The sequence below is a fragment of the Myxine glutinosa genome, chromosome 9 (assembly GCF_964187855.1).
Source record: "Myxine glutinosa chromosome 9, kmMyxGlut1.1, whole genome shotgun sequence".
NCBI lineage: Eukaryota > Metazoa > Chordata > Myxini > Myxiniformes > Myxinidae > Myxine > Myxine glutinosa.
The window spans coordinates 76,276,628-76,304,004 of NC_136269.1; the positions used below are offsets into that span (position 1 = coordinate 76,276,628).

At 49.6% G+C, this 27,377-nt stretch overlaps 1 non-coding gene across 1 annotated transcript; it reads right to left on the reverse strand.

Annotated features, from left to right (window-relative positions):
• Positions 1-14,724: 14,724 nt before the first annotated feature.
• On the reverse strand, positions 14,725-14,797 carry TRNAC-ACA (transfer RNA cysteine (anticodon ACA)). The gene has a single exon. It is a non-coding gene; the product is annotated as a tRNA-Cys (tRNA).
• Positions 14,798-27,377: the final 12,580 nt, after the last annotated feature.

The window sequence follows — 27,377 nt, forward strand, 5'->3', positions numbered from 1 at the left end:
GACCTACTGCGACCTCTTTCTGTACCCTGCTGGACTTCACATGACCTCTTTCTGAACCCTGCTGGACCTACTGCAACCTCTTTCTGTACCCTGCTGGACCTCCTATGACCTCTTTCTGAACCCTGCTGGACTTCACATGACCGTGCCTTTTCACTGACGGTCTGCCAGTCTTCGTTGGTCGACGTTGCAGATCCCAGTGTACTTCAGGAAGCATGGGCGAGCTTTCGCAGGCAGCCGGAACAAATGACAAATTCCTCCTCCAACCATATTTGAACGTTGGGCCTGGCCAGCAGGTTCGTGAAAGACTTGAGCCCAGCTTGACCCTCGTTCCGATGGCGGTGATACCTTGGGTTTCTCTGTTCCTCAAGGAAGTAGAACTAAAAAAGCAGGTTTGGAACGGGAAGATGACGTAATCTGTTGCCAAATCCTTGACGCGAGGGTCGCGACTGTATTTTAAAGAGGTGACCAAGGTTACTCAATCGTCACCAAGGGGTGGACGACCACTCCAATGAATTCGACTTCAGGAAAATATGTTGAAGAAGCAAAGCGACCACGCGACTTCATTAAATATTGCTAAAAGTGAAGTCAAAATCAGTTTTGAGCCAGGTAGGAGTCGAACCTACAATCTTCTGATTCGTAGTCAGACGCGTTATCCATTGCGCCACTGGCCCATGTGACTACTACCTATCACTCCTACTGATATGTTTTAGTGCTGCAATAATGAGTGATCAACGTAAGGGGTCTCCGGTTGTCGCAGACGTGCACGTTCCTGAGCCACGCGCACAAAGGCCTCTGACAAGTACTCGGAATTGCAGCTGAACACAAATGAATGCATCAACTTTTCTGAACCCTGCTGGACTTCACATGACCTCTTTCTGAACCCTGCTGAACTTCACATGACCTCTATCTGAACCCTGCTGGACTTCACACGACCTCTATCTGAACCATGCTGGACTTCACATGACATATATCTGAACCCTGCTGGACCTACTGCGACCTCTTTCTGTACCCTGCTGGACCTCCTATGACCTCTTTCTGAACCCTGCTGAACCTCCTCTGACCTCTTTCTGAACCCTGATTGACCTCCTACGACATCTTTCTGAACCCTGCTGGACTTCACATGACCTCTATCTGAACCCTGCTGGACTTCACATGACCTCTTTCTGAACCCTGCTGGACCTACTGCGCCCTCTTTCTGTACCCTGCTGGACCTCCTATGACCTCTTTCTGAACCCTGCTGAACCTCCTCTGACCTCTTTCTGAACCCTGCTTGACCTCCTACGACATCTTTCTGAACCCCGCTGGACTTCACATGACCGTGCCTTTTCACTGACGGTCTGCCAGTCTTCGTTGGTCGACGTTGCAGATCCCAGTGTACTTCAGGAAGCATGGGCGAGCTTTCGCAGGCAGCCGGAACAAATGACAAATTCCTCCTCCAACCATATTTGAACGTTGGGCCTGGCCAGCAGGTTCGTGAAAGACTTGAGCCCAGCTTGACCCTCGTTCCGATGGCGGTGATACCTTGGGTTTCTCTGTTCCTCAAGGAAGTAGAACTAAAAAAGCAGGTTTGGAACGGGAAGATGACGTAATCTGTTGCCAAATCCTTGACGCGAGGCTCGCGACTGTATTTTAAAGAGGTGACCAAGGTTACTCAATCGTCACCAAGGGGTGGACTACCACTCCAATGAATTCGACTTCAGGAAAATATGTTGAAGAAGCAAAGCGACCACGCGACTTCATTAAATATTGCTAAAAGTGAAGTCAAAATCAGTTTCGAGCCAGGTAGGAGTCGAACCTACAATCTTCTGATTCGTAGTCAGACGCGTTATCCATTGCGACACTGGCCCATGTGACTACTAGCTATCACTCCTACTGATATGTTTTAGTGCTGCAATAATGAGTGATCAACGTAAGGGGTCTCCGGTTGTCGCAGACGTGCACGTCCCTGAGCCACGCGCACAAAGGCCTCTGACAAGTACTCGGAATTGCAGCTGAACACAAATGAATGCACCAACTTTTCTGAACCCTGCTGGACTTCACATGACCTCTTTCTGAACCCTGCTGAAATTCACATGACCTCTATCTGAACCCTGCTGGACTTCACACGACCTCTATCTGAACCATGCTGGACTTCACATGACATATATCTGAACCCTGCTGGACCTACTGCGACCTCTTTCTGTACCCTGCTGGACCTCCTATGACCTCTTTCTGTACCCTGCTGGACCTCCTATGGCCTCTCTCTGAACCCTGCTGAACCTCCTCTGACCTCTTTCTGAACCCTGATTGACCTCCTACGACATCTTTCTGAACCCTGCTGGACTTCACATGACCTCTATCTGAACCCTGCTGGATTCACATGACCTCTATCTGAACCCTGCTGGACTTCACATGACCTCTATCTGAACCCTGCTGGACTTCACATGACCTCTTTCTCTACCCTGCTGGACCTCCTATGACCTCTTTCTGTACCCTGCTGGACTTCCTATGACCTCTTTCTGAACCCTGCTGAACCTCCTCTGACCTCTTTCTGAACCCTGATTGACCTCCTACGACATCTTTCTGAACCCTGCTGGACTTCACATGACCTCTATCTGAACCCTGCTGGACTTCACATGACCTCTATCTGAACCCTGCTGGACTTCACATGACCTCGATCTGAACCCTGCTGGACTTCACATGACCTCTTTCTGAACCCTGCTGGACCTACTGCGACCTCTTTCTGTACCCTGCTGGACCTCCTATGACCTCTTTCTGAACCCTGCTGAACCTCCTCTGACCTCTTTCTGAACCCTGATTGACCTCCTACGAAATCTTTTTGAACCCTGCTGGACTTCACATGACCTCTATCTGAACCCTGCTGGACTTCACACGACCTCTATCTGAACCATGCTGGACTTCACATGACATATATCTGAACCCTGCTGGACTTCACATGACTCCTTTCTGAACCCTGCTGGACTTCACATGACCTCTATCTGAACCCTGCTGGACTTCACATGACCTCTTTCTGAACCCTGCTGGACCTACTGCGACCTCTTTCTGTACCCTGCTGGACCTCCTATGACCTCTTTCTGAACCCTGCTGAACCTCCTCTGACCTCTTTCTGAACCCTGATTGACCTCCTACGACATCTTTTTGAACCCTGCTGGACTTCACATGACCTATATCTGAACCCTGCTGGACTTCACATGACCTCTATCTGAACCCTGCTGGACTTCACATGACCTCTTTCTGAACCCTGCTGGACCTACTGCGACCTCTTTCTGTACCCTGCTGGACCTCCTATGACCTCTTTCTGAACCCTGCTGAACCTCCTCTGACCTCTTTCTGAACCCTGCTTGACCTCCTACGACATCTTTCTGAACCCTGCTGGACTTCACATGACCGTGCCTTTTCACTGACGGTCTGCCAGTCTTCGTTGGTCGACGTTGCAGATCCCAGTGTACTTCAGGAAGCATGGGCGAGCTTTCGCAGGCAGACGGAACAAATGACAAATTCCTCCTCCAACCATATTTGAACGTTGGGCCTGGCCAGCAGGTTCGTGAAAGACTTGAGCCCAGCTTGACCCTCGTTCCGATGGCGGTGATACCTTGGGTTTCTCTGTTCCTCAAGGAAGTAGAACTAAAAAAGCAGGTTTGGAACGGGAAGATGACGTAATCTGTTGCCAAATCCTTGACGCGAGGGTCGCGACTGTATTTTAAAGAGGTGACCAAGGTTACTCAATCGTCACCAAGGGGTGGACTACCACTCCAATGAATTCGACTTCAGGAAAATATGTTGAAGAAGCAAAGCGACCACGCGACTTCATTAAATATTGGTAAAAGTGAAGTCAAAATCAGTTTTGAGCCAGGTCGGAGTCGAACCTACAATCTTCTGATTCGTAGTCAGACGTGTTATGCATTGCGCCACTGGCCCATGTGACTACTAGCTATCACTCCTACTGATATGTTTTAGTGCTGCAATAATGAGTGATCAACGTAAGGGGTCTCAGGTTGTCGCAGACGTGCACGTTCCTGAGCCACGCGCACAAAGGCCTCTGACAAGTACTCGGAATTGCAGCTGAACACAAATGAATGCACCAACTTTTCTGAACCCTGCTGGACTTCACATGACCTCTTTCTGAACCCTGCTGAACTTCACATGACCTCTATCTGAACCCTGCTGGACTTCACACGACCTCTATCTGAACCATGCTGGACTTCACATGACATATATCTGAACCCTGCTGGACTTCACATGACCTCTATCTGAACCCTGCTGGACTTCACATGACCTCTATCTGAACCCTGCTGGACTTCACATGACCTCTTTCTGAACCCTGCTGGACCTACTGCGACCTCTTTCTGTACCCTGCTGGACCTCCTATGACCTCTTTCTGAACCCTGCTGAACCTCCTCTGACCCCTTTCTGAACCCTGCTTGACCTCCTACGACATCTTTCTGAACCCTGCTGGACTTCACATGACCGTGCCTTTTCACTGACGGTCTGCCAGTCTTCGTTGGTCGACGTTGCAGATCCCAGTGTACTTCAGGAAGCATGGGCGAGCTTTCGCAGGCAGCCGGAACAAATGACAAATTCCTCCTTCAACCATATTTGAACGTTGGGCCTGGCCAGCAGGTTCGTGAAAGATTTGAGCCCAGCTTGACCCTCGTTCCGATGGCGGTGATACCTTGGGTTTCTCTGTTCCACAAGGAAGTAGAACTAAAGAAGCAGGTTTGGAACGGGAAGATGACGTAATCTGTTGCCAAATCCTTGACGCGAGGGTCGCGACTGTATTTTAAAGAGGTGACCAAGGTTACTCAATCGTCACCAAGGGGTGGACGACCACTCCAATGAATTCGACTTCAGGAAAACAAGTTTTAGAAGCAAAGCGACAATGCGACTTCGTTAAATATTGCTAAAAGTGAAGTCAAAATCAGGTTTGAGCCAGGTAGGAGTCGAACCTACAATCTTCTGATTCGTAGTCAGACGCGATATCCATTGCGCCACTCTCCCATGTGACTACTAGCTACCACTCCTACTGATATGTTTTAGTGCTGCAATAATGAGTGATCAACGTGAGGGGTCTCCGGTTGTCGCAGACGTGCACGTTCCTGAGCCACGCGCACAAAGGCCTCTGACAAGTACTCGGAATTGCAGCTGAACACAAATGAATGCACCAACTTTTCTGAACCCTGCTGGACTTCACATGACATATATCTGAACCCTGCTGGACTTCACATGACTCCTTTCTGAACCCTGCTGGACTTCACATGACCTCTATCTGAACCCTGCTGGACTTCACATGACCTCTTTCTGAACCCTGCTGGACCTACTGCGACCTCTTTCTGTACCCTGCTGGACCTCCTATGACCTCTTTCTGAACCCTGCTGAACCTCCTCTGACCTCTTTCTGAACCCTGATTGACCTCCTACGACATCTTTCTGAACCCTGCTGGACTTCACATGACCTCTATCTGAACCCTGCTGGACTTCACATGACCTCTATCTGAACCCTGCTGGACTTCACATGACCTCTTTCTGAACCCTGCTGGACCTACTGCGACCTCTTTCTGTACCCTGCTGGACCTCCTATGACCTCTTTCTGAACCCTGCTGAACCTCCTCTGACCTCTTTCTGAACCCTGCTTGACCTCCTACGACATCTTTCTGAACCCTGCTGGACTTCACATGACCGTGCCTTTTCACTGACGGTCTGCCAGTCTTCGTTGGTCGACGTTGCAGATCCCAGTGTACTTCAGGAAGCATGGGCGAGCTTTCGCAGGCAGCCGGAACAAATGACAAATTCCTCCTCCAACCATATTTGAACGTTGGGCCTGGCCAGCAGGTTCGTGAAAGACTTGAGCCCAGGTTGACCCTCGTTCCGATGGCGGTGATACCTTGGGTTTCTCTGTTCCTCAAGGAAGTAGAACTAAAAAAGCAGGTTTGGAACGGGAAGATGACGTAATCTGTTGCCAAATCCTTGACGCGAGGGTCGCGACTGTATTTTAAAGAGGTGACCAAGGTTACTCAATCGTCACCAAGGGGTGGACTACCACTCCAATGAATTCGACTTCAGGAAAATATGTTGAAGAAGCAAAGCGACCACGCGACTTCATTAAATATTGCTAAAAGTGAAGTCAAAATCAGTTTTGAGCCAGGTAGGAGTCGAACCTACAATCTTCTGATTCGTAGTCAGACGCGTTATCCATTGCGCCACTGGCCCATGTGACTACTAGCTATCATTCCTACTGATATGTTTTAGTGCTGCAATAATGAGTGATCAACGTAAGGGGTCTCCGGTTGTCGCAGACGTGCACGTTCCTGAGCCACGCGCACAAAAGCCTCTGACAAGTACTCGGAATTGCAGCTGAACACAAATGAATGCACCAACTTTTCTGAACCCTGCTGGACTTCACATGACCTCTTTCTGAACCCTGCTGAACTTCACATGACCTCTATCTGAACCCTGCTGGACTTCACACGACCTCTATCTGAACCATGCTGGACTTCACATGACATATATCTGAACCCTGCTGGACCTACTGCGACCTCTTTCTGTACCCTGCTGGACCTCCTATGACCTCTTTCTGTACCCTGCTGGACCTCCTATGGCCTCTCTCTGAACCCTGCTGAACCTCCTCTGACCTCTTTCTGAACCCTGATTGACCTCCTACGACATCTTTCTGAACCCTGCTGGACTTCACATGACCTCTATCTGAACCCTGCTGGACTTCACATGACCTCTATCTGAACCCTGCTGGACTTCACATGACCTCTATCTGAACCCTGCTGGACTTCACATGACCTCTTTCTCTACCCTGCTGGACCTCCTATGACCTCTTTCTGTACCCTGCTGGACCTCCTATGACCTCTTTCTGAACCCTGCTGAACCTCCTCTGACCTCTTTCTGAACCCTGATTGACCTCCTACGACATCTTTCTGAACCCTGCTGGACTTTACATGACCTCTATCTGAACCCTGCTGGACTTCACATGACCTCTATCTGAACCCTGCTGGACTTCACATGACCTCTTTCTGAACCCTGCTGGTCCTACTGCGACCTCTTTCTGTACCCTGCTGGACCTCCTATGACCTCTTTCTGAACCCTGCTGAACCTCCTCTGACCTCTTTCTGAACCCTGCTTGACCTCCTACGACATCTTTCTGAACCCTGCTGGACTTCACATGACCGTGCCTTTTCACTGACGGTCTGCCAGTCTTCGTTGGTCGACGTTGCAGATCCCAGTGTACTTCAGGAAGCATGGGCGAGCTTTCGCAGGCAGCCGGAACAAATGACAAATTCCTCCTCCAACCATATTTGAACGTTGGGCCTGGCCAGCAGGTTCGTGAAAGACTTGAGCCCAGCTTGACCCTCGTTCCGATGGCGGTGATACCTTGGGTTTCTCTGTTCCTCAAGGAAGTAGAACTAAAAAAGCAGGTTTGGAACGGGAAGATGACGTAATCTGTTGCCAAATCCTTGACGCGAGGGTCGCGACTGTATTTTAAAGAGGTGACCAAGGTTACTCAATCGTCACCAAGGGGTGGACTACCACTCCAATGAATTCGACTTCAGGAAAATATGTTGAAGAAGCAAAGCGACCACGCGACTTCATTAAATATTGCTAAAAGTGAAGTCAAAATCAGTTTTGAGCCAGGTAGGAGTCGAACCTACAATCTTCTGATTCGTAGTCAGACGCGTTATCCATTGCGCCACTGGCCCATGTGACTACTAGCTATCACTCCTACTGATATGTTTTAGTGCTGCAATAATGAGTGATCAACGTAAGGGGTCTCCGGTTGTCGCAGACGTGCACGTTCCTGAGCCACGCGCACAAAGGCCTCTGACAAGTACTCGGAATTGCAGCTGAACACAAATGAATGCACCAACTTTTCTGAACCCTGCTGGACTTCACATGACCTCTTTCTGAACCCTGCTGAACTTCACATGACCTCTATCTGAACCCTGCTGGACTTCACACGACCTCTATCTGAACCATGCTGGACTTCACATGACATATATCTGAACCCTGCTGGACTTCACATGACTCCTTTCTGAACCCTGCTGGACTTCACATGACCTCTATCTGAACCCTGCTGGACTTCACATGACCTCTTTCTGAACCCTGCTGGACCTACTGCGACCTCTTTCTGTACCCTGCTGGACCTCCTATGACCTCTTTCTGAACCCTGCTGAACCTCCTCTGACCTCTTTCTGAACCCTGATTGACCTCCTACGACATCTTTTTGAACCCTGCTGGACTTCACATTACCTCTATCTGAACCCTGCTGGACTTCACATGACCTCTATCTGAACCCTGCTGGACTTCACATGACCTCTTTCTGAACCCTGCTGGACCTACTGCGACCTCTTTCTGTACCCTGCTGGACCTCCTATGACCTCTTTCTGAACCCTGCTGAACCTCCTCTGACCTCTTTCTGAACCCTGCTTGACCTCCTACGACATCTTTCTGAACCCTGCTGGACTTCACATGACCGTGCCTTTTCACTGACGGTCTGCCAGTCTTCGTTGGTCGACGTTGCAGATCCCAGTGTACTTCAGGAAGCATGGGCGAGCTTTCGCAGGCAGCCAGAACAAATGACAAATTCCTCCTCCAACCATATTTGAACGTTGGGCCTGGCCAGCAGGTTCGTGAAAGACTTGAGCCCAGCTTGACCCTCGTTCCGATGGCGGTGATACCTTGGGTTTCTCTGTTCCTCAAGGAAGTAGAACTAAAAAAGCAGGTTTGGAACGGGAAGATGACGTAATATGTTGCCAAATCCTTGACGCGAGGGTCGCGACTGTATTTTAAAGAGGTGACCAAGGTTACTCAATCGTCACCAAGGGGTGGACTACCACTCCAATGAATTCGACTTCAGGAAAATATGTTCAAGAAGCAAAGAGCCCACGCGACTTCGTTAAATATTGCTAAAAGTGAAGTCAAAATCAGTTTCGAGCCAGGTAGGAGTCGAACCTACAATCTTCTGATTCGTAGTCAGACGCGTTATCCATTGCGCCACTGGCCCATGTGACTACTAGCTACCACTCCTACTAATATGTTTTAGTGCTGCAATAATGAGTGATCAACGGAAGGGGTCTCCGGTTGTCGCAGACGTGCACGTTCCTGAGCCACGCGCACAAAGGCCTCTGACAAGTACTCGGAATTGCAGCTGAACACAAATGAATGCACCAACTTTTCTGAACCCAGCTGGACTTCACATGACCTCTTTCTGAACCCTGCTGAACTTCACATGACCTCTATCTGAACCCTGCTGGACTTCACACGACCTCTATCTGAACCATGCTGGACTTCACATGACATATATCTGAACCCTGCTGGACCTACTGCGACCTCTTTCTGTACCCTGCTGGACCTCCTATGACCTCTTTCTGTACCCTGCTGGACCTCCTATGGCCCCTCTCTGAACCCTGCTGAACCTCCTCTGACCTCTTTCTGAACCCTGATTGACCTCCTACGACATCTTTCTGAACCCTGCTGGACTTCACATGACCTCTATCTGAACCCTGCTGGACTTCACATGACCTCTATCTGAACCCTGCTGGACTTCACATGACCTCTATCTGAACCCTGCTGGACTTCACATGACCTCTTTCTCTACCCTGCTGGACCTCCTATGACCTCTTTCTGTACCCTGCTGGACTTCCTATGACCTCTTTCTGAACCCTGCTGAACCTCCTCTGACCTCTTTCTGATCCCTGATTGACCTCCTACGACATCTTTCTGAACCCTGCTGGACTTCACATGACCTCTATCTGAACCCTGCTGGACCTACTGCGACCTCTTTCTGTACCCTGCTGGACTTCACATGACCTCTTTCTGAACCCTGCTGGACCTACTGCAACCTCTTTCTGTACCCTGCTGGACCTCCTATGACCTCTTTCTGAACCCTGCTGGACTTCACATGACCGTGCCTTTTCACTGACGGTCTGCCAGTCTTCGTTGGTCGACGTTGCAGATCCCAGTGTACTTCAGGAAGCATGGGCGAGCTTTCGCAGGCAGCCGGAACAAATGACAAATTCCTCCTCCAACCATATTTGAACGTTGGGCCTGGCCAGCAGGTTCGTGAAAGACTTGAGCCCAGCTTGACCCTCGTTCCGATGGCGGTGATACCTTGGGTTTCTCTGTTCCTCAAGGAAGTAGAACTAAAAAAGCAGGTTTGGAACGGGAAGATGACGTAATCTGTTGCGAAATCCTTGACGCGAGGGTCGCGACTGTATTTTAAAGAGGTGACCAAGGTTACTCAATCGTCACCAAGGGGTGGACGACCACTCCAATGAATTCGACTTCAGGAAAATATGTTGAAGAAGCAAAGCGACCACGCGACTTCATTAAATATTGCTAAAAGTGAAGTCAAAATCAGTTTTGAGCCAGGTAGGAGTCGAACCTACAATCTTCTGATTCGTAGTCAGACGCGTTATCCATTGCGCCACTTGCCCATGTGACTACTACCTATCACTCCTACTGATATGTTTTAGTGCTGCAATAATGAGTGATCAACGTAAGGGGTATCCGGTTGTCGCAGACGTGCACGTTCCTGAGCCACGCGCACAAAGGCCTCTGACAAGTACTCGGAATTGCAGCTGAACACAAATGAATGCATCAACTTTTCTGAACCCTGCTGGACTTCACATGACCTCTTTCTGAACCCTGCTGAACTTCACATGACCTCTATCTGAACCCTGCTGGACTTCACACGACCTCTATCTGAACCATGCTGGACTTCACATGACATATATCTGAACCCTGCTGGACCTACTGCGACCTCTTTCTGTACCCTGCTGGACCTCCTATGACCTCTTTCTGAACCCTGCTGAACCTCCTCTGACCTCTTTCTGAACCCTGATTGACCTCCTACGACATCTTTCTGAACCCTGCTGGACTTCACATGACCTCTATCTGAACCCTGCTGGACTTCACATGACCTCTTTCTGAACCCTGCTGGACCTACTGCGCCCTCTTTCTGTACCCTGCTGGACCTCCTATGACCTCTTTCTGAACCCTGCTGAACCTCCTCTGACCTCTTTCTGAACCCTGCTTGACCTCCTACGACATCTTTCTGAACCCCGCTGGACTTCACATGACCGTGCCTTTTCACTGACGGTCTGCCAGTCTTCGTTGGTCGACGTTGCAGATCCCAGTGTACTTCAGGAAGCATGGGCGAGCTTTCGCAGGCAGCCGGAACAAATGACAAATTCCTCCTCCAACCATATTTGAACGTTGGGCCTGGCCAGCAGGTTCGTGAAAGACTTGAGCCCAGCTTGACCCTCGTTCCGATGGCGGTGATACCTTGGGTTTCTCTGTTCCTCAAGGAAGTAGAACTAAAAAAGCAGGTTTGGAACGGGAAGATGACGTAATCTGTTGCCAAATCCTTGACGCGAGGCTCGCGACTGTATTTTAAAGAGGTGACCAAGGTTACTCAATCGTCACCAAGGGGTGGACTACCACTCCAATGAATTCGACTTCAGGAAAATATGTTGAAGAAGCAAAGCGACCACGCGACTTCATTAAATATTGCTAAAAGTGAAGTCAAAATCAGTTTCGAGCCAGGTAGGAGTCGAACCTACAATCTTCTGATTCGTAGTCAGACGCGTTATCCATTGCGACACTGGCCCATGTGACTACTAGCTATCACTCCTACTGATATGTTTTAGTGCTGCAATAATGAGTGATCAACGTAAGGGGTCTCCGGTTGTCGCAGACGTGCACGTCCCTGAGCCACGCGCACAAAGGCCTCTGACAAGTACTCGGAATTGCAGCTGAACACAAATGAATGCACCAACTTTTCTGAACCCTGCTGGACTTCACATGACCTCTTTCTGAACCCTGCTGAAATTCACATGACCTCTATCTGAACCCTGCTGGACTTCACACGACCTCTATCTGAACCATGCTGGACTTCACATGACATATATCTGAACCCTGCTGGACCTACTGCGACCTCTTTCTGTACCCTGCTGGACCTCCTATGACCTCTTTCTGTACCCTGCTGGACCTCCTATGGCCTCTCTCTGAACCCTGCTGAACCTCCTCTGACCTCTTTCTGAACCCTGATTGACCTCCTACGACATCTTTCTGAACCCTGCTGGACTTCACATGACCTCTATCTGAACCCTGCTGGATTCACATGACCTCTATCTGAACCCTGCTGGACTTCACATGACCTCTATCTGAACCCTGCTGGACTTCACATGACCTCTTTCTCTACCCTGCTGGACCTCCTATGACCTCTTTCTGTACCCTGCTGGACTTCCTATGACCTCTTTCTGAACCCTGCTGGACCTACTGCGACCTCTTTCTGTACCCTGCTGGACCTACTGCGACATCTTTCTGAACCCTGCTGGACCTCCTATGACCTCTATCTGAACCCTGCTGGACTTCACATGACCTCTATCTGAACCCTGCTGGACTTCACATGACCTCTTTCTGAACCCTGCTGGACCTACTGCGACCTCTTTCTGTACCCTGCTGGACCTCCTATGACCTCTTTCTGAACCCTGCTGAACCTCCTCTGACCTCTTTCTGAACCCTGCTTGACCTCCTACGACATCTTTCTGAACCCTGCTGGACTTCACATGACCGTGCCTTTTCACTGACTGTCTGCCAGTCTTCGTTGGTCGACGTTGCAGATCCCAGTGTACTTCAGGAAGCATGGGCGAGCTTTCGCAGGCAGCCGGAACAAATGACAAATTCCTCCTCCAACCATATTTGAACGTTGGGCCTGGCCAGCAGGTTCGTGAAAGACTTGAGCCCAGCTTGACCCTCGTTCCGATGGCGGTGATACCTTGGGTTTCTCTGTTCCTCAAGGAAGTAGAACTAAAAAAGCAGGTTTGGAACGGGAAGATGACGTAATCTGTTGCCAAATCCTTGACGCGAGGGTCGCGACTGTATTTTAAAGAGGTGACCAAGGTTACTCAATCGTCACCAAGGGGTGGACTACCACTCCAATGAATTCGACTTCAGGAAAATATGTTGAAGAAGCAAAGCGACCACGCGACTTCATTAAATATTGCTAAAAGTGAAGTCAAAATCAGTTTTGAGCCAGGTAGGAGTCGAACCTACAATCTTCTGATTCGTAGTCAGACGCGTTATCCATTGCGCCACTGGCCCATGTGACTACTAACTATCACTCCTACTGATATGTTTTAGTGCTGCAATAATGAGTGATCAACGTAAGAGGTCTCCGGTTGTCGCAGACGTGCACGTTCCTGAGCCACGCGCACAAAGGCCTCTGACAAGTACTCGGAATTGCAGCTGAACACAAATGAATGCACCAACTTTTCTGAACCCTGCTGGACTTCACATGACATATATCTGAACCCTGCTGGACTTCACATGACTCCTTTCTGAACCCTGCTGGACTTCACATGACCTATATCTGAACCCTGCTGGACTTCACATGACCTCTTTCTGAACCCTGCTGGACCTACTGCGACCTCTTTCTGTACCCTGCTGGACCTCCTATGACCTCTTTCTGAACCCTGCTGAACCTCCTCTGACCTCTTTCTGAACCCTGATTGACCTCCTACGACATCTTTCTGAACCCTGCTGGACTTCACATGACCTCTATCTGAACCCTGCTGGACTTCACATGACCTCTATCTGAACCCTGCTGGACTTCACATGACCTCTTTCTGAACCCTGCTGGACCGACTGCGACCTCTTTCTGTACCCTGCTGGACCTCCTATGACCTCTTTCTGAACCCTGCTGAACCTCCTCTGACCTCTTTCTGAACCCTGCTTGACCTCCTACGACATCTTTCTGAACCCTGCTGGACTTCACATGACATATATCTGAACCCTGCTGGACTTCACATGACTCCTTTCTGAACCCTGCTGGACTTCACATGACCTCTATCTGAACCCTGCTGGACTTCACATGACCTCTTTCTGAACCCTGCTGGACCTACTGCGACCTCTTTCTGTACCCTGCTGGACCTCCTATGACCTCTTTCTGAACCCTGCTGAACCTCCTCTGACCTCTTTCTGAACCCTGATTGACCTCCTACGACATCTTTATGAACCCTGCTGGACTTCACATGACCTCTATCTGAACCCTGCTGGACTTCACATGACCTCTATCTGAACCCTGCTGGACTTCACATGACCTCTTTCTGAACCCTGCTGGACCGACTGCGACCTCTTTCTGTACCCTGCTGGACCTCCTATGACCTCTTTCTGAACCCTGCTGAACCTCCTCTGACCTCTTTCTGAACCCTGCTTGACCTCCTACGACATCTTTCTGAACCCTGCTGGACTTCACATGACCGTGCCTTTTCACTGACGGTCTGCCAGTCTTCGTTGGTCGACGTTGCAGATCCCAGTGTACTTCAGGAAGCATGGGCGAGCTTTCGCAGGCAGCCGGAACAAATGACAAATTCCTCCTCCAACCATATTTGAACGTTGGGCCTGGCCAGCAGGTTCGTGAAAGACTTGAGCCCAGCTTGACCCTCGTTCCGATGGCGGTGATACCTTGGGTTTCTCTGTTCCTCAAGGAAGTAGAACTAAAAAAGCAGGTTTGGAACGGGAAGATGACGTAATCTGTTGCCAAATCCTTGACGCGAGGGTCGCGACTGTATTTTAAAGAGGTGACCAAGGTTACTCAATCGTCACCAAGGGGTGGACTACCACTCCAATTAATTCGACTTCAGGAAAATATGTTGAAGCAGCAAAGCGACCACGCGACTTCATTAAATATTGCTAAAAGTGAAGTCAAAATCAGTTTTGAGCCAGGTAGGAGTCGAACCTACAAACTTCTGATTTGTAGTCAGACGCGTTATCCATTGCGCCACTGGCCCATGTGACTACCACCTATCACTCCTACTGATATGTTTTAGTGCTGCAATAATGAGTGATCAACGTAAGGGGTCTCCGGTTGTCGCAGACGTGCACGTTCCTGAGCCACGCGCACAAAGGCCTCTGACAAGTACTCGGAATTGCAGCTGAACACAAATGAATGCACCAACTTTTCTGAACCCTGCTGGACTTCACATGACATATATCTGAACCCTGCTGGACTTCACATGACTCCTTTCTGAACCCTGCTGGACTTCACATGACCTCTATCTGAACCCTGCTGGACTTCACATGACCTCTTTCTGAACCCTGCTGGACCTACTGCGACCTCTTTCTGTACCCTGCTGGACCTCCTATGACCTCTTTCTGAACCCTGCTGAACCTCCTCTGACCTCTTTCTGAACCCTGATTGACCTCCTACGACATCTTTCTGAACCCTGCTGGACTTCACATGACCTCTATCTGAACCCTGCTGGACTTCACATGACCTCTATCTGAACCCTGCTGGACTTCACATGACCTCTTTCTGAACCCTGCTGGACCTCCTATGACCTCTTTCTGTACCCTGCTGGACCTCCTATGACCTCTTTCTGAACCCTGCTGAACCTCCTCTGACCTCTTTCTGAACCCTGCTTGACCTCCTACGACATCTTTCTGAACCCTGCTGGACTTCACATGACCGTGCCTTTTCACTGACGGTCTGCCAGTCTTCGTTGGTCGACGTTGCAGATCCCAGTGTACTTCAGGAAGCATGGGCGAGCTTTCGCAGGCAGCCGGAACAAATGACAAATTCCTCCTCCAACCATATTTGAACGTTGGGCCTGGCCAGCAGGTTCGTGAAAGACTTGAGCCCAGCTTGACCCTCGTTCCGATGGCGGTGATACCTTGGGTTTCTCTGTTCCTCAAGGAAGTAGAACTAAAAAAGCAGGTTTGGAACGGGAAGATGACGTAATCTGTTGCCAAATCCTTGACGCGAGGGTCGCGACTGTATTTTAAAGAGGTGACCAAGGTTACTCAATCGTCACCAAGGGGTGGACGACCACTCCAATGAATTCGACTTCAGGAAAATATGTTGAAGAAGCAAAGCGACCACGCGACTTCATTAAATATTGCTAAAAGTGAAGTCAAAATCAGTTTTGAGCCAGGTAGGAGTCGAACCTACAATCTTCTGATTCGTAGTCAGACCCGTTATCCATTGCGCCACTGGCCCAAGTGACTACTACCTATCACTCCTACTGATATGTTTTAGTGCTGCAATAATGAGTGATCAACGTAAGGGGTCTCCGGTTGTCGCAGACGTGCACGTTCCTGAGCCACGCGCACAAAGGCCTCTGACAAGTACTCGGAATTGCAGCTGAACACAAATGAATGCATCAACTTTTCTGAACCCTGCTGGACTTCACATGACCTCTTTCTGAACCCTGCTGAACTTCACATGACCTCTATCTGAACCCTGCTGGACTTCACACGACCTCTATCTGAACCATGCTGGACTTCACATGACATATATCTGAACCCTGCTGGACCTACTGCGACCTCTTTCTGTACCCTGCTGGACCTCCTATGACCTCTTTCTGAACCCTGCTGAACCTCCTCTGACCTCTTTCTGAACCCTGATTGACCTCCTACGACATCTTTCTGAACCCTGCTGGACTTCACATGACCTCTATCTGAACCCTGCTGGACTTCACATGACCTCTTTCTGAACCCTGCTGGACCTACTGCGCCCTCTTTCTGTACCCTGCTGGACCTCCTATGACCTCTTTCTGAACCCTGCTGAACCTCCTCTGACCTCTTTCTGAACCCTGCTTGACCTCCTACGACATCTTTCTGAACCCCGCTGGACTTCACATGACCGTGCCTTTTCACTGACGGTCTGCCAGTCTTCGTTGGTCGACGTTGCAGATCCCAGTGTACTTCAGGAAGCATGGGCGAGCTTTCGCAGGCAGCCGGAACAAATGACAAATTCCTCCTCCAACCATATTTGAACGTTGGGCCTGGCCAGCAGGTTCGTGAAAGACTTGAGCCCAGCTTGACCCTCGTTCCGATGGCGGTGATACCTTGGGTTTCTCTGTTCCTCAAGGAAGTAGAACTAAAAAAGCAGGTTTGGAACGGGAAGATGACGTAATCTGTTGCCAAATCCTTGACGCGAGGGTCGCGACTGTATTTTAAAGAGGTGACCAAGGTTACTCAATCGTCACCAAGGGGTGGACTACCACTCCAATGAATTCGACTTCAGGAAAATATGTTGAAGAAGCAAAGCGACCACGCGTCTTCATTAAATATTGCTAAAAGTGAAGTCAAAATCAGTTTCGAGCCAGGTAGGAGTCGAACCTACAATCTTCTGATTCGTAGTCAGACGCGTTATCCATTGCGACACTGGCCCATGTGACTACTAGCTATCACTCCTACTGATATGTTTTAGTGCTGCAATAATGAGTGATCAACGTAAGGGGTCTCCGGTTGTCGCAGACGTGCACGTCCCTGAGCCACGCGCACAAAGGCCTCTGACAAGTACTCGGAATTGCAGCTGAACACAAATGAATGCACCAACTTTTCTGAACCCTGCTGGACTTCACATGACCTCTTTCTGAACCCTGCTGAAATTCACATGACCTCTATCTGAACCCTGCTGGACTTCACACGACCTCTATCTGAACCATGCTGGACTTCACATGACATATATCTGAACCCTGCTGGACTTCACATGACTCCTTTCTGAACCCTGCTGGACTTCACATGACCTCTATCTGAACCCTGATGGACTTCACATGACCTCTTTCTGAACCCTGCTGGACCTACTGCGACCTCTTTCTGTACCCTGCTGGACCTCCTATGACCTCTTTCTGAACCCTGCTGAACCTCCTCTGACCTCTTTCTGAACCCTGATTGACCTCCTATGACCTCTTTCTGAACCCTGCTGAACCTCCTCTGACCTCTTTCTGAACCCTGCTTGACCTCCTACGACATCTTTCTGAACCCTGCTGGACTTCACATGACCGTGCCTTTTCACTGACGGTCTGCCAGTCTTCGTTGGTCGACGTTGCAGATCCCAGTGTACTTCAGGAAGCATGGGCGAGCTTTCGCAGGCAGCCGGAACAAATGACAAATTCCTCCTCCAACCATATTTGAACGTTGGGCCTGGCCAGCAGGTTCGTGAAAGACTTGAGCCCAGGTTGACCCTCGTTCCGATGGCGGTGATACCTTGGGTTTCTCTGTTCCTCAAGGAAGTAGAACTAAAAAAGCAGGTTTGGAACGGGAAGATGACGTAATCTGTTGCCAAATCCTTGACGCGAGGGTCGCGACTGTATTTTAAAGAGGTGACCAAGGTTACTCAATCGTCACCAAGGGGTGGACTACCACTCCAATGAATTCGACTTCAGGAAAATATGTTGAAGAAGCAAAGCGACCACGCGACTTCATTAAATATTGCTAAAAGTGAAGTCAAAATCAGTTTTGAGCCAGGTAGGAGTCGAACCTACAATCTTCTGATTCGTAGTCAGACACGTTATCCATTGCGCCACTGGCCCATGTGACTACTAGCTATCACTCCTACTGATATGTTTTAGTGCTGCAATAATGAGTGATCAACGTAAGGGGTCTCCGGTTGTCGCAGACGTGCACGTTCCTGAGCCACGCGCACAAAGGCCTCTGACAAGTACTCGGAATTGCAGCTGAACACAAATGAATGCACCAACTTTTCTGAACCCTGCTGGACTTCACATGACCTCTTTCTGAACCCTGCTGGACCTACTGCGACCTCTTTCTGAACCCTGCTGGACTTCACATGACCTCTTTCTGAACCCTGCTGGACCTACTGCGACCTCTTTCTGTACCCTGCTGGACCTCCTATGACCTCTTTCTGAACCCTGCTGAACCTCCTCTGACCTCTTTCTGAACCCTGCTTGACCTCCTACGACATCTTTCTGAACCCTGCTGGACTTCACATGACCGTGCCTTTTCACTGACGGTCTGCCAGTCTTCGTTGGTCGACGTTGCAGATCCCAGTGTACTTCAGGAAGCATGGGCGAGCTTTCGCAGGCAGCCGGAACAAATGACAAATTCCTCCTCCAACCATATTTGAACGTTGGGCCTGGCCAGCAGGTTCGTGAAAGACTTGAGCCCAGCTTGACCCTCGTTCCGATGGCGGTGATACCTTGGGTTTCTCTGTTCCTCAAGGAAGTAGAACTAAAAAAGCAGGTTTGAAACGGGAAGATGACGTAATCTGTTGCCAAATCCTTGACGCGAAGGTCGCGACTGTATTTTAAAGAGGTGACCAAGGTTACTCAATCGTCACCAAGGGGTGGACTGCCACTCCAATGAATTCGACTTCAGGAAAATATGTTGAAGAAGCAAAGCGACCACGCGACTTCATTAAATATTGCTAAAAGTGAAGTCAAAATCAGTTTTGAGCCAGGTAGGAGTCGAACCTACAATCTTCTGATTCGTAGTCAGAAGCGTTATCCATTGCACCACTGGCCCATGTGACTACTAGCTATCACTCCTACTGATATGTTTTAGTGCTGCAATAATGAGTGATCAACGTAAGGGGTCTCCGGTTGTCGCAGACGTGCACGTTCCTGAGCCACGCGCACAAAGGCCTCTGACAAGTACTCGGAATTGCAGCTGAACACAAATGAATGCACCAACTTTTTTGAACCCTGCTGGACTTCACATGACATATATCTGAACCCTGCTGGACTTCACATGACTCCTTTCTGAACCCTGCTGGACTTCACATGACCTCTATCTGAACCCTGCTGGACTTCACATGACCTCTTTCTGAACCCTGCTGGACCTACTGCGACCTCTTTCTGTACCCTGCTGGACCTCCTATGACCTCTTTCTGAACCCTGCTGAACCTCCTCTGACCTCTTTCTGAACCCTGATTGACCTCCTACGACATCTTTCTGAACCCTGCTGGACTTCACATGACCTCTATCTGAACCCTGCTGGACTTCACATGACCTCTATCTGAACCCTGCTGGACTTCACATGACCTCTTTCTGAACCCTGCTGGACCTACTGCGACCTCTTTCTGTACCCTGCTGGACCTCCTATGACCTCTTTCTGAACCCTGCTGAACCTCCTCTGACCTCTTTCTGAACCCAGCTTGACCTCCTACGACATCTTTCTGAACCCTGCTGGACTTCACATGACCGTGCCTTTTCACTGACGGTCTGCCAGTCTTCGTTGGTCGACGTTGCAGATCCCAGTGTACTTCAGGAAGCATGGGCGAGCTTTCGCAGGCAGCCGGAACAAATGACAAATTCCTCCTCCAACCATATTTGAACGTTGGGCCTGGCCAGCAGGTTCGTGAAAGACTTGAGCCCAGCTTGACCCTCGTTCCGATGGCGGTGATACCTTGGGTTTCTCTGTTCCTCAAGGAAGTAGAACTAAAAAAGCAGGTTTGGAACGGGAAGATGACGTAATCTGTTGCCAAATCCTTGACGCGAGGGTCGCGACTGTATTTTAAAGAGGTGACCAAGGTTACTCAATCGTCACCAAGGGGTGGACGACCACTCCAATGAATTCGACTTCAGGAAAATATGTTGAAGAAGCAAAGCGACCACGCGACTTCATTAAATATTGCTAAAAGTGAAGTCAAAATCAGTTTTGAGCCAGGTAGGAGTCGAACCTACAATCTTCTGATTCGTAGTCAGACGCGTTATCCATTGCGCCACTGGCCCATGTGACTACTACCTATTACTCCTACTGATATGTTTTAGTGCTGCAATAATGAGTGATCAACGTAAGGGGTCTCCGGTTGTCGCAGACGTGCACGTTCCTGAGCCACGCGCACAAAGGCCTCTGACAAGTACTCGGAATTGCAGCTGAACACAAATGAATGCATCAACTTTTCTGAACCCTGCTGGACTTCACATGACCTCTTTCTGAACCCTGATGAACTTCACATGACCTCTATCTGAACCCTGCTGGACTTCACACGACCTCTATCTGAACCATGCTGGACTTCACATGACATATATCTGAACCCTGCTGGACCTACTGCGACCTCTTTCTGTACCCTGCTGGACCTCCTATGACCTCTTTCTGAACCCTGCTGAACCTCCTCTGACCTCTTTCTGAACCCTGATTGACCTCCTACGACATCTTTCTGAACCCTGCTGGACTTCACATGACCTCTATCTGAACCCTGCTGGACTTCACATGACCTCTTTCTGAACCCTGCTGGACCTACTGCGCCCTCTTTCTGTACCCTGCTGGACCTCCTATGACCTCTTTCTGAACCCTGCTGAACCTCCTCTGACCTCTTTCTGAACCCTGCTTGACCTCCTACGACATCTTTCTGAACCCCGCTGGACTTCACATGACCGTGCCTTTTCACTGACGGTCTGCCAGTCTTCGTTGGTCGACGTTGCAGATCCCAGTGTACTTCAGGAAGCATGGGCGAGCTTTCGCAGGCAGCCGGAACAAATGACAAATTCCTCCTCCAACCATATTTGAACGTTGGGCCTGGCCAGCAGGTTCGTGAAAGACTTGAGCCCAGCTTGACCCTCGTTCCGATGGCGGTGATACCTTGGGTTTCTCTGTTCCTCAAGGAAGTAGAACTAAAAAAGCAGGTTTGGAACGGGAAGATGACGTAATCTGTTGCCAAATCCTTGACGCGAGGGTCGCGACTGTATTTTAAAGAGGTGACCAAGGTTACTCAATCGTCACCAAGGGGTGGACTACCACTCCAATGAATTCGACTTCAGGAAAATATGTTGAAGAAGCAAAGCGACCACGCGACTTCATTAAATATTGCTAAAAGTGAAGTCAAAATCAGTTTCGAGCCAGGTAGGAGTCGAACCTACAATCTTCTGATTCGTAGTCAGACGCGTTATCCATTGCGATACTGGCCCATGTGACTACTAGCTATCACTCCTACTGATATGTTTTAGTGCTGCAATAATGAGTGATCAACGTAAGGGGTCTCCGGTTGTCGCAGACGTGCACGTCCCTGAGCCACGCGCACAAAGGCCTCTGACAAGTACTCGGAATTGCAGCTGAACACAAATGAATGCACCAACTTTTCTGAACCCTGCTGGACTTCACATGACCTCTTTCTGAACCCTGCTGAAATTCACATGACCTCTATCTGAACCCTGCTGGACTTCACACGACCTCTATCTGAACCATGCTGGACTTCACATGACATATATCTGAACCCTGCTGGACTTCACATGACTCCTTTCTGAACCCTGCTGGACTTCACATGACCTCTATCTGAACCCTGATGGACTTCACATGACCTCTTTCTGAACCCTGCTGGACCTACTGCGACCTCTTTCTGTACCCTGCTGGACCTCCTATGACCTCTTTCTGAACCCTGCTGAACCTCCTCTGACCTCTTTCTGAACCCTGATTGACCTCCTATGACCTCTTTCTGAACCCTGCTGAACCTCCTCTGACCTCTTTCTGAACCCTGCTTGACCTCCTACGACATCTTTCTGAACCCTGCTGGACTTCACATGACCGTGCCTTTTCACTGACGGTCTGCCAGTCTTCGTTGGTCGACGTTGCAGATCCCAGTGTACTTCAGGAAGCATGGGCGAGCTTTCGCAGGCAGCCGGAACAAATGACAAATTCCTCCTCCAACCATATTTGAACGTTGGGCCTGGCCAGCAGGTTCGTGAAAGACTTGAGCCCAGCTTGACCCTCGTTCCGATGGCGGTGATACCTTGGGTTTCTCTGTTCCTCAAGGAAGTAGAACTAAAAAAGCAGGTTTGGAACGGGAAGATGACGTAATCTGTTGCCAAATCCTTGACGCGAGGGTCGCGACTGTATTTTAAAGAGGTGACCAAGGTTACTCAATCGTCACCAAGGGGTGGACTACCACTCCAATGAATTCGACTTCAGGAAAATATGTTGAAGAAGCAAAGCGACCACGCGACTTCATTAAATATTGCTAAAAGTGAAGTCAAAATCAGTTTTGAGCCAGGTAGGAGTCGAACCTACAATCTTCTGATTCGTAGTCAGACACGTTATCCATTGCGCCACTGGCCCATGTGACTACTAGCTATCACTCCTACTGATATGTTTTAGTGCTGCAATAATGAGTGATCAACGTAAGGGGTCTCCGGTTGTCGCAGACGTGCACGTTCCTGAGCCACGCGCACAAAGGCCTCTGACAAGTACTCGGAATTGCAGCTGAACACAAATGAATGCACCAACTTTTCTGAACCCTGCTGGACTTCACATGACCTCTTTCTGAACCCTGCTGAAATTCACATGACCTCTATCTGAACCCTGCTGGACTTCACACGACCTCTATCTGAACCATGCTGGACTTCACATGACATATATCTGAACCCTGCTGGACCTACTGCGACCTCTTTCTGTACCCTGCTGGACCTCCTATGACCTCTTTCTGTACCCTGCTGGACCTCCTATGGCCTCTCTCTGAACCCTGCTGAACCTCCTCTGACCTCTTTCTGAACCCTGATTGACCTCCTACGACATCTTTCTGAACCCTGCTGGACTTCACATGACCTCTATCTGAACCCTGCTGGACTTCACATGACCTCTATCTGAACCCTGCTGGACTTCACATGACATATATCTGAACCCTGCTGGACCTACTGCGACCTCTTTCTGTACCCTGCTGGACCTCCTATGACCTCTTTCTGTACCCTGCTGGACCTCCTATGGCCTCTCTCTGAACCCTGCTGAACCTCCTCTGACCTCTTTCTGAACCCTGATTGACCTCCTACGACATCTTTCTGAACCCTGCTGGACTTCACATGACCTCTATCTGAACCCTGCTGGACTTCACATGACCTCTATCTGAACCCTGCTGGACTTCACATGACCTCTATCTGAACCCTGCTGGACTTCACATGACCTCTTTCTCTACCCTGCTGGACCTCCTATGACCTCTTTCTGTACCCTGCTGGACTTCCTATGACCTCTTTCTGAACCCTGCTGAACCTCCTCTGACCTCTTTCTGAACCCTGATTGACCTCCTACGACATCTTTCTGAACCCTGCTGGACTTCACATGACCTCTATCTGAACCCTGCTGGACTTCACATGACCTCTATCTGAACCCTGCTGGACTTCACATGACCTCTTTCTGAACCCTGCTGGACCTACTGCAACCTCTTTCTGTACCCTGCTGAACCTCCTCTGACCTCTTTCTGAACCCTGCTTGACCTCCTACGACATCTTTCTGAACCCTGCTGGACTTCACATGACCGTGCCTTTTCACTGACGGTCTGCCAGTCTTCGTTGGTCGACGTTGCAGATCCCAGTGTACTTCAGGAAGCATGGGCGAGCTTTCGCAGGCAGCCGGAACAAATGACAAATTCCTCCTCCAACCATATTTGAACGTTGGGCCTGGCCAGCAGGTTCGTGAAAGACTTGAGCCCAAGACCCTCGTTCCGATGGCGGTGATACCTTGGGTTTCTCTGTTCCTCAAGGAAGTAGAACTAAAAAAGCAGGTTTGGAACGGGAAGATGACGTAATCTGTTGCCAAATCCTTGACGCAAGGATCGCGACTGTATTTTAAAGAGGTGACCAAGGTTACTCAATCGTCACCAAGGGGTGGACTACCACTCCAATGAATTCGACTTCAGGAAAATATGTTGAAGAAGCAAAGCGACCACGCGACTTCATTAAATATTGCTAAAAGTGAAGTCAAAATCAGTTTTGAGCCAGGTAGGAGTCGAACCTACAATCTTCTAATTCGTAGTCAGACGCGTTATCCAATGCGCCACTGGCCCATGTGACTACTAGCTATCACTCCTACTGATATGTTTTAGTGCTGCAATAATGAGTGATCAACGTAAGGGGTCTCTGGTTGTCGCAGACGTGCACGTTCCTGAGCCACGCGCACAAAGGCCTCTGACAAGTACTCGGAATTGCAGCTGAACACAAATGAATGCACCAACTTTTCTGAACCCTGCTGGACTTCACATGACCTCTTTCTGAACCCTGCTGAACTTCACATGACCTCTATCTGAACCCTGCTGGACTTCACACGACCTCTATCTGAACCATGCTGGACTTCACATGACATATATCTGAACCCTGCTGGACTTCACATGACTCCTTTCTGAACCCTGCTGGACTTCACATGACCTCTATCTGAACCCTGCTGGACTTCACATGACCTCTTTCTGAACCCTGCTGGACCTACTGCGACCTCTTTCTGTACCCTGCTGGACCTACTGCGACATCTTTCTGAACCCTGCTGGACCTCCTATGACCTCTATCTGAACCCTGCTGGACTTCACATGACCTCTATCTGAACCCTGCTGGACTTCACATGACCTCTTTCTGAACCCTGCTGGACCTACTGCGACCTCTTTCTGTACCCTGCTGGACCTCCTATGACCTCTTTCTGAACCCTGCTGAACCTCCTCTGACCTCTTTCTGAACCCTGCTTGACCTCCTACGACATCTTTCTGAACCCTGCTGGACTTCACATGACCGTGCCTTTTCACTGACGGTCTGCCAGTCTTCGTTGGTCGACGTTGCAGATCCCAGTGTACTTCAGGAAGCATGGGCGAGCTTTCGCAGGCAGCCGGAACAAATGACAAATTCCTCCTCCAACCATATTTGAACGTTGGGCCTGGCCAGCAGGTTCGTGAAAGACTTGAGCCCAGCTTGACCCTCGTTCCGATGGCGGTGATACCTTGGGTTTCTCTGTTCCTCAAGGAAGTAGAACTAAAAAAGCAGGTTTGGAACGGGAAGATGACGTAATCTGTTGCCAAATCCTTGACGCGAGGGTCGCGACTGTATTTTAAAGAGGTGACCAAGGTTACTCAATCGTCACCAAGGGGTGGACTACCACTCCAATGAATTCGACTTCAGGAAAATATGTTGAAGAAGCAAAGCGACCACGCGACTTCATTAAATATTGCTAAAAGTGAAGTCAAAATCAGTTTTGAGCCAGGTAGGAGTCGAACCTACAATCTTCTGATTCGTAGTCAGACGCGTTATCCATTGCGCCACTGGCCCATGTGACTACTAACTATCACTCCTACTGATATGTTTTAGTGCTGCAATAATGAGTGATCAACGTAAGAGGTCTCCGGTTGTCGCAGACGTGCACGTTCCTGAGCCACGCGCACAAAGGCCTCTGACAAGTACTCGGAATTGCAGCTGAACACAAATGAATGCACCAACTTTTCTGAACCCTGCTGGACTTCACATGACATATATCTGAACCCTGCTGGACTTCACATGACTCCTTTCTGAACCCTGCTGGACTTCACATGACCTATATCTGAACCCTGCTGGACTTCACATGACCTCTTTCTGAACCCTGCTGGACCTACTGCGACCTCTTTCTGTACCCTGCTGGACCTCCTATGACCTCTTTCTGAACCCTGCTGAACCTCCTCTGACCTCTTTCTGAACCCTGATTGACCTCCTACGACATCTTTCTGAACCCTGCTGGACTTCACATGACCTCTATCTGAACCCTGCTGGACTTCACATGACCTCTATCTGAACCCTGCTGGACTTCACATGACCTCTTTCTGAACCCTGCTGGACCGACTGCGACCTCTTTCTGTACCCTGCTGGACCTCCTATGACCTCTTTCTGAACCCTGCTGAACCTCCTCTGACCTCTTTCTGAACCCTGCTTGACCTCCTACGACATCTTTCTGAACCCTGCTGGACTTCACATGACATATATCTGAACCCTGCTGGACTTCACATGACTCCTTTCTGAACCCTGCTGGACTTCACATGACCTCTATCTGAACCCTGCTGGACTTCACATGACCTCTTTCTGAACCCTGCTGGTCCTACTGCGACCTCTTTCTGTACCCTGCTGGACCTCCTATGACCTCTTTCTGAACCCTGCTGAACCTCCTCTGACCTCTTTCTGAACCCTGATTGACCTCCTACGACATCTTTATGAACCCTGCTGGACTTCACATGACCTCTATCTGAACCCTGCTGGACTTCACATGACCTCTATCTGAACCCTGCTGGACTTCACATGACCTCTTTCTGAACCCTGCTGGACCGACTGCGACCTCTTTCTGTACCCTGCTGGACCTCCTATGACCTCTTTCTGAACCCTGCTGAACCTCCTCTGACCTCTTTCTGAACCCTGCTTGACCTCCTACGACATCTTTCTGAACCCTGCTGGACTTCACATGACCGTGCCTTTTCACTGACGGTCTGCCAGTCTTCGTTGGTCGACGTTGCAGATCCCAGTGTACTTCAGGAAGCATGGGCGAGCTTTCGCAGGCAGCCGGAACAAATGACAAATTCCTCCTCCAACCATATTTGAACGTTGGGCCTGGCCAGCAGGTTCGTGAAAGACTTGAGCCCAGCTTGACCCTCGTTCCGATGGCGGTGATACCTTGGGTTTCTCTGTTCCTCAAGGAAGTAGAACTAAAAAAGCAGGTTTGGAACGGGAAGATGACGTAATCTGTTGCCAAATCCTTGACGCGAGGGTCGCGACTGTATTTTAAAGAGGTGACCAAGGTTACTCAATCGTCACCAAGGGGTGGACTACCACTCCAATTAATTCGACTTCAGGAAAATATGTTGAAGCAGCAAAGCGACCACGCGACTTCATTAAATATTGCTAAAAGTGAAGTCAAAATCAGTTT